This window comes from Vitis vinifera, chromosome 10 (genome assembly GCF_030704535.1).
Source record: "Vitis vinifera cultivar Pinot Noir 40024 chromosome 10, ASM3070453v1".
NCBI classification, from domain to species: domain Eukaryota; kingdom Viridiplantae; phylum Streptophyta; class Magnoliopsida; order Vitales; family Vitaceae; genus Vitis; species Vitis vinifera.
In genome coordinates, this window is record NC_081814.1 from 11,155,068 (window position 1) to 11,163,003 (window position 7,936).

Genomic DNA, 7,936 nt, shown 5'->3' on the forward strand with positions numbered 1-7,936 from the left:
TTAGTCTTTTTAAAGACTAGCTAGTCCATATCTTTTTGTTTTGTTAATTTCTTGTTTTAATTTTGATTTCAATGCTTTAATTTTGATTTCAATGCTTTAATTCTAATTTGTTTTGATGTAATATAGGTTTTTGGATGATCAAAATCAAGAGGAATTGCAAAGAAATTGAAGAAAAAAAATCGGAGCAAAATCGGAGTCAAACGGAGCGAAAACAGGGGAAAAACAGGGGTCTGCGAGATTTCGCAGCCTCTGCGAAATCGGCATTTTGTTGCCAAACCATTTCGCAACACTATAGAAGTCTCTGCGAAAATTTCGCAGCTGCGAAACCCATTTTGGCACACGAGTGCCACTTCGCAGCACAGGAGCATCTGTTTCGCAGCTGCGAAACGCATTGCGAAGTGAAAAAGGCTGATTTCGCAACAAAAGTCCCATTCCGCAAAGGATTTCACGGCTGCGAAAGCACTTTTGGCACACGAGTGCCATTCCGCAGCACAGTGACCCTCATTTCGCAGCTGCGAAACGGCTGCGAAGCTCCAAAGCGTGAAAATTCTCAATTTCGCAGTCAAAGCTCCATTCCGCAGGGTATTTCGCAATTGCGAAGCAGGTTTTGGCACACGAGTGCCATTTCGCAGCACAGTGACCCTCATTTCGCAGCTGCGAAACGGCTGCGAAGTCCCAAAATGTGAAAAAACCCAATTTCACAGCCGCACCCCCATTTCGGCAATTGTTGGACACATCTCGATCACTTCTCAAAGTTCAAATTATACATGCAATATCTCATTTGAAAGCTTGGTAAGTCATGAGTCCACAGCTTCAAACGGTGCTAGATTTGGATTTGAAACGGAAAAGTTATGGCCGTTTGAAGATGACTGTGCAAACCATGAGCGGAAATGTCGCACCTCAATTTTGCTACTGTTGGACACATTTTTGAAGCACTTCATGGAGCTCAAATTATGCATATGATATCTCGTTTCAAAGCTTGGGAAGTCAGGAGTCCAGCGCTTCAAACAGTATGTGATTTGGAGGTGAAATGAAGAAGTTATGGTCATTTGAAGACAAGCGCGCAAAGCTGAGCGAGAATTTCGCAACCGAGACGCCATTTGGAAGGGTGTTTCGCAGCTGCGAAACCACTTTTTGGCACACGAGTGCCATTTGCAGCACAGTTCCCCTCATTTCGAAGCTGTGATACAGCTGCGAAATCATCTTTGAGCTGCGAAACCTCTTTTTGGCACATGAGAACCATTTTGCAGCCCCGTACACTCATTTTAGAGCTGGGAAATCACTTTTGAGCATCGAAATGGCTGCGAAATGATCTCCAAGCTTTGAAATGGTTGCGAAATCACCTCCAAGCTCAGAAATGGCCTGCAAATTGCGAAATTGACTTGTGAAATGGAGGGAGGTTTGCAAAAACACCTTGCAAAGCCAAGGGAAGTTGCTAAAATGCCAATAGAGCCCTGCAACCATGCATATGAAGAGGAGAGCCCCGAGCACCCTGGGATCACACACACCAAGCCTCTCACTCCATTTTTGACCTCCTTAAACCATCAAATCCCATAGCTACCAACTGAGAGCTCCAGTTGGGGAGACTATGCCACCTAAGGAGACTACCAGAACAGAGGCCAAAGTCCTGATCCAACCCACTCAAGAGGCCACCATAGATACATCAGCTCCACAGGACCTTACCACTACTTGATCATCTCTTTATTTTTGTCTTTACATATTATATTAGTATAGATAATTCCATGTTTTGATGTCTTATATTCTGAGATTGGATGTATTACTGATGATACATCATATATAGACATCATTTTTGTTTAAACTTGGCATTTTTCTATTTCCTCTACTCACTAACTCTTATGTTTTCTTTGAAACATGTGGTTTCTCCTATACGACTCAGACTCCATGTCACTAAGGAGGTACCACTTCCTCCCTATTTTTCAATCGCTTTTGTCACATTGAGGACAATGTTCAGCTTGGTTGGGGGGAGAGTTGAGGAAGTAAGTATTGTTAATAATGCTAAGTTATTTTGGTAATTTAGTTGTTTTTTGCTTAATTTTTAAAATTTTTGCTTTAAACTCCATGGATATTAAGGATTAACTCTCAAAATTAAATGAGAGAAGTCGAGTTTCAACTTGATTACATGAGTCTTAGAGTTTGTATTATGCTCTTCTAAAAGTTGATGAATTGTTGAAACTCTCATTGCATGCAAACTTATCTCTTCCACCTTAAGCTATTCGCACACACATACATTAGATTCCGGTTATAAGATGTGAAACTTTCTCACCCTCTAAGCTTGAGAAATCATAATTTGACACCTTTAACCTCTCTTTAATAGTGTTGGGACACCTCATAAAGACCAATGAGTCTTTGTAAAAAAAAAAAAAAAAAAAAAAGAAAAAGAAAAAAAAAATAGAATAAACTTCTTTACTTGCCTTGAAACCTGAGCATGGTCCGAAGGGGTGGCGAAAGCCTTTAAAGCCTGGTGCCCTAAGCCTTTATTGGTTGGGAGTCACCGATCCTCTGCTTGTTACATAGGTGAATTGGTTAAGTTTAGTAAGTGAAAAGAATTGTGAATAAGAGGTGCGTTCCTAGCCTATCAAGAGATGGTTAATTTTGCTAAGCTTAAAGAAAGCCTTAGGTTGGGGGGAGATGATAGTTATCCATACTATACTCGGAAGCTAATCACATTAACACTTAGCTTTTAGTGGAAGAATTTGATTTGGATCTTTTGAGAGTGGAAATTCTTTTGATGCTTAAACTTGCATAATATCCATTCTTTGTACTCTATGATCAAGTGAATGCTTTGACAACTCTTATTATAGGTTGAGTTTCACATCTTTATTGATCCATGGATGTCCATCATGCCACTCATATAATTTTTTGGAGTGATTTGCATGATCCCTTTTATGTATATTATTATAGTTTACTTAGTTTTTATCTCCTTCATTGCTAAGGGACTAGCAATATGTCGGTTGGGGGGAGTGATTACTACTCAAAAAGTGCTATTTTGTAGCTTGTAATTAATCCTTTTAAACACTTTTAAGTAGTAGTTATTGCCTTTCAACTCAATTAAAATGTTAAGGACCCTTGCAATCATTTCTAATCAAATTGTGTAAGTTTTGGTGTTTTTGTTAGTAATTTGATCACCAAAACAATCCAAGAATGAGGGAGAATTGTATATAGTTCATGGAAAAGCTTTTGGAAGCTCAAATTCATGAAGAAACCAAGCTTTGGAGCCCCATATCCCTTTCCCAAAGTCGTTCAAAGTATGCAAGGAAAGAGCACTGGAGAGAGGAAAAACAGAGTGAAGAAAACAGAGGAAAGCCAGTTGCAGTCTTCTTTTGCACTTTTGGAGCACTTCCCGAAGTCAATTTTCTACATTCTATATACCATTTCAAAGCTCGGGAAGTCAAGAATCCAATGCTTCAAACGGTGCGCGATTCGGAGTTGAAACGAAGGAGTTACAGCCATTGCAAGCAGATCACTCCAAAGTGTTGCGAAATCAGCCTTTTGTTGCGAGAATTTCGCAGCCTTTTTGTATAGTGCTATGGAATTCCTCCTGAAGCTACCCGATACATGCCGCAAGCTGGAACGCTGAGAACCTCAAGGTGGAAGCCAATTTCACAGCCCTGTGAGTTTAACTTGTTGTTGCGAAAATATTTTGCAGCCCTCTTGAGTGTCTGCGAAATCTCGCAGACACCATTTTCACCTGCGAAATGTGCCTGAAGCTTCCCGATATTTTTGCACCGACTCTTTTAGATCTTTTCTTCAGATATTTTTGTATAATTTCCATTTTCTCCTTGTATTCAACCACTCATGTAATTCCTTAGCTAGGAAGTATCCAATGAAGGGTAAATTACCTTCCTATATAAACTCTCTTGTAAACACTCTTAGGGGACGCTGGGGGAGATCATGTAATCCAATATATAGAATCAACGAACAGAGCACTTGCTCTATTTTTGATATATATTCTTGTCTTCTCTTTCATTTTCATTTTCTAGCCAACCAAACTCTGAGGATTTTTCCACAGAGGATGAGAGGCTAAGCTTTTTGTCTCTTGGAGTGAGGAAAGCCAGGTAAGTTTCCACATGCATAATTTGGAAGTTTTGTTGTTTTAGTTTTTAATGAAGAGAAAGTGTAACCCGTTAGTGATTTCTATGTTATTAGTTAACTTAAAACACCTTAGAGTCACCTGGGTCAACACTTGGTAAGGCAAGTGATTTCCAACCATAGAGATGCACTAGTTTACCCCTTGCGAGCCTCTGGGAGGTGACTTGTAGGTAGGATTTTATGGAATTGCCAACACTTGGTAAGCTTTTGGACTCCAAGGAGACATCCATTAGTTATCTCTTGCGAGCTTTTGAAGGGAAGTCCAAGGTTAAAGATCACCTTGAATGGCAAGTGCTAGGTGAGAGGTATGAGCCATTGCAAGGTGCATCAGTGAGAGGGATTTAATGTTTGAACGCATTAATGGGAAGCATCTGTACAACACCGGTTAGAGAATTAACTATATGTTAATTCTCTAATGCGAGGAAAATAAACAAGTGACCGGAACTCCCTTTTTGCATGAGGAATCTGAGCCTAGTGATCTGAAACTCCAAGAAACATCTTTTCTTTGTAAGTAAAATCAGTTACTATTTTTGGTTAGTTTAAAACCGAACCTTGTTCATTCAAACATCTTTGTGTTTTCTTTTAAAGCTAACCTTGAAATGAAAAGGCACCAATTCATCTTTGAATTAATATCATTTGTGAAATGAAAACCCATCCCAGTGAACGATCCTAGAGCCACTATGCTATAGTAGCTTTGTCTTTGCTACCCTAGTATATGGTGTAATAGGTTATAAATTTTGTTGATTAATCCCTCAATCAAGGAGCACCAGCTGCACACGAATCAGCTGAGACACCAATTGGGCACGAATCAAATGGCGCCGTTGTCGGGGATCGAACCTCGAATCAAATGGTGCCATTGCCACTGCCACTGCTAGGGACGAATCACGTCTGGTGGCTGGGGAGTTTGCTTCACCTATGCTACATGGTTTGCATTAGCAGGGTTAGCTGTTGTTGGGAAAACATACTCAAACAGCAAAACCGTTCGTAAAGGTGTCGATTTTTTGCTTTCAAAGCAGAAGGTAAATGGTGATTGGGGAGAGAGCTATCTTTCATGCCCAAACATGGTAATTCTCATTCTAACTCAGTGCCATCGCTTGGAAAATATGAGCTGGATATTTTACTCGTCAGTTTAATCATCATTGTACAGGTGTATATACACCTAGAGAGGGGGATCACATAAATTTGGTACAAACCGCATGGTGTTTGATGGGTCTAATTGAAGCCGGATAGGTTACTCTCGAATTTGATTCATTTAATGGTTACTTCTCATAGGTGCTTATGAAAGTGAAAATATTTTGACAGAAACTCCAAATTTCCCTAAATAATTTACAGGAAGTAAAATTTTTCATTCTTTCTTCTAAACTAGGTTGAGAGAGATCCAACCCCTCTACACAATGCAGCTAAGCTACTGATTAATTCACAGTTAGACAATGGGGATTTCCCTCAAGAGGTAATTCTGACTATGATCTTGGTTGGTTATAAATTATTAACCGATCAAAATTGTTTTCGCAGGCATTATTTCCTTCTTTGTTTTTGGATGCCTCTTAACCTTGAGATAATGATCACAGGAAATCATTGGAGTCTTCATGAATAACTGTATGCTACACTATGCGAGCTATAGAAACATCTTCCTGACATGGGCTCTTGGAATGTACTGTAAACGTGTTCTGAAGCCTTCCCAGAAGCTCTAAGCACTAAGCTCAAGTAGAAAGGTTTCCTCTATATGCTTTCTTCTTCTTTGCAAAATAAGGTGTTTCGTCATATGTGAATCTACTCATCTTAAATGTATAAGTCAATACAAGCTCAATAGTAACATAAAAATGCAAGTCTTCAACATCTTCTGTCATTTGACAACTTTCATCCTCATGTAGAGTCGAAGTTATTATTGAAGACACTTCTTTTGAGAACAAGATGCAAGCTACACTTCAACTGTAGCACCCAAGTTAATTTTTTGGGGTAAAGTAGTAAATTTGAAAGAAATAAAATAAAATAAAATAAAAGAGTTAAATAAATTAATTTATCAAGGGTAGAAAAGTTTTTTTGCTCTTAAAAGCTAACCCTGAGTATAAATTAAATTTTTCTTATCTTCTCTATTAGAAAACCCTTTTACATGTAGATTTTTTAGAGCACAGTATTGAAAATTTATGAATATAGGTTGTGTTATTGATGGAATTCGGGCAATTTTGAATATCCTAATGAATAAAAAGAATAGAGAAAGAAAAATAAATCATACACTGAGATTTTTTTTGAAAAAGAAAATATAGGGATTATAGAGAGAAAGAAATAAAAATAAAAGTTGCATGATTACTAATAGTTTTATATATATATATATATATATATATATATATATATATGAGGAGTAAATTCTTTGAGGTAAGGAAAATTAATGCAGATATAATAAAAAATAATAATTTTCTTTTTATATGTTATTTTGAAATATGTAAAATGTTACATTTGTTTCTATGCATGTATCAAATATATATTTTGCATGAAACATATATATTAGAACTTTTTCTTTTATTTATGTCAGAAAAATGTGGAGATATATTTTGAATAAATGAAACAAAATCTCAACTCTAGTTTGTTTGACCCTACTCGACCTTTTGACTCTTTTCAATGAGATACAATAGTTGATTTTTATATTTCTTGATAGGGAATGTAATTATTTTAAATCTCAACCTTTAGCGGTGTGGTTAGAAGTTACTAGTACTAGTAATGGCTGATTTCATCCATTTTAAAAGGAATAATTTGAGGCTAACCATCCATTTATAAACGCCTACTTAATTGGATACCATTTGTTATTTGATAACTAAAACACAAATATTTTGAAATGCTTTTGATTTGAATTTGATATGCAATTGTTTTGATACAAATATGAAAATGTTTGATAGAAAAGTTTTGAATGTTTTAACATGTTTGAACTCAAAAGTTTTTATAAAAAAAAATACACATTATATATTTTATTTGTAATTATAATTGAAAATGTTTAATCCATTTTCTTATTGGGCTTTGAGTTTATTTCCTTCTGTGAACCATTTTTAAGTACCCTCAGTTTGGGTGAGGAATGATAATTAGGATGAGAATTTGACATTATTAGAATATTTGTTTAAACTTTTTTTTTTTAACATTGTTAAATGTTAGAATTTACTTACGGTTAATTATTGTTCATGTTTGAAGTTGCTTGAACAAAAATATTTTGGTTGATATATTAGTTTTAAAGCCGAGATTTGAAGATTTTAGAATTTTAGTTATACTATTTTGAATAAGAATTTGATAATTGGCAACTTCTAATCATAAAATAAATATTTGAATAAATTTACACTTTGAGCGTTGAAACTTTGAGCATTGAAGCTTCAAGTGTGAAATGATCGTGATTGCCTTGGAGTGGGGCTTGGGGCATGACATCAACCTTGGCCTAAACCAACTGATTTGGGACTTGGACCAAGTTCAAGTTCAACTACAGGCCTTTCAAGCTTTCTCTAACAAGCCCTGTAGCATAAACGGCGTACTTGAAAATAGTACACCACTGAAGTTACTGACGCCAATCCTTTTGCCAGTTTGGCAACCAAATGGGATGGCAGAATCATTTCTATTTTGTCTTGAACTCGACATCAATGGAATGTTGAGTATCATAGGTACCAAGTGCATTCACTGTTTGCAATTCCAATCAATGGAACAACTAGAATATCTTACCAAAAGACAAAAGGTAGTGGAGGCACCACAAGAACAAAACCAATGCTGAGAATTTAGCATCGTAGGCTTGCTCAGAATATCACTAACTCTGCTCACATTTCCATGGACTTGCTCCTCCTCGCCATTTCAGCAT

General features: G+C 36.8%; 1 long non-coding RNA gene across 1 annotated transcript; it reads left to right on the plus strand.

Moving 5' to 3' along the window:
• Window positions 1-5,003: 5,003 nt before the first annotated feature.
• Window positions 5,004-5,956, plus strand: LOC104877336 (uncharacterized). The gene is made up of 3 exons (XR_786758.3): window positions 5,004-5,340; window positions 5,477-5,560; window positions 5,679-5,956. It is a non-coding gene; the product is annotated as an uncharacterized LOC104877336 (long non-coding RNA).
• Window positions 5,957-7,936: the final 1,980 nt, after the last annotated feature.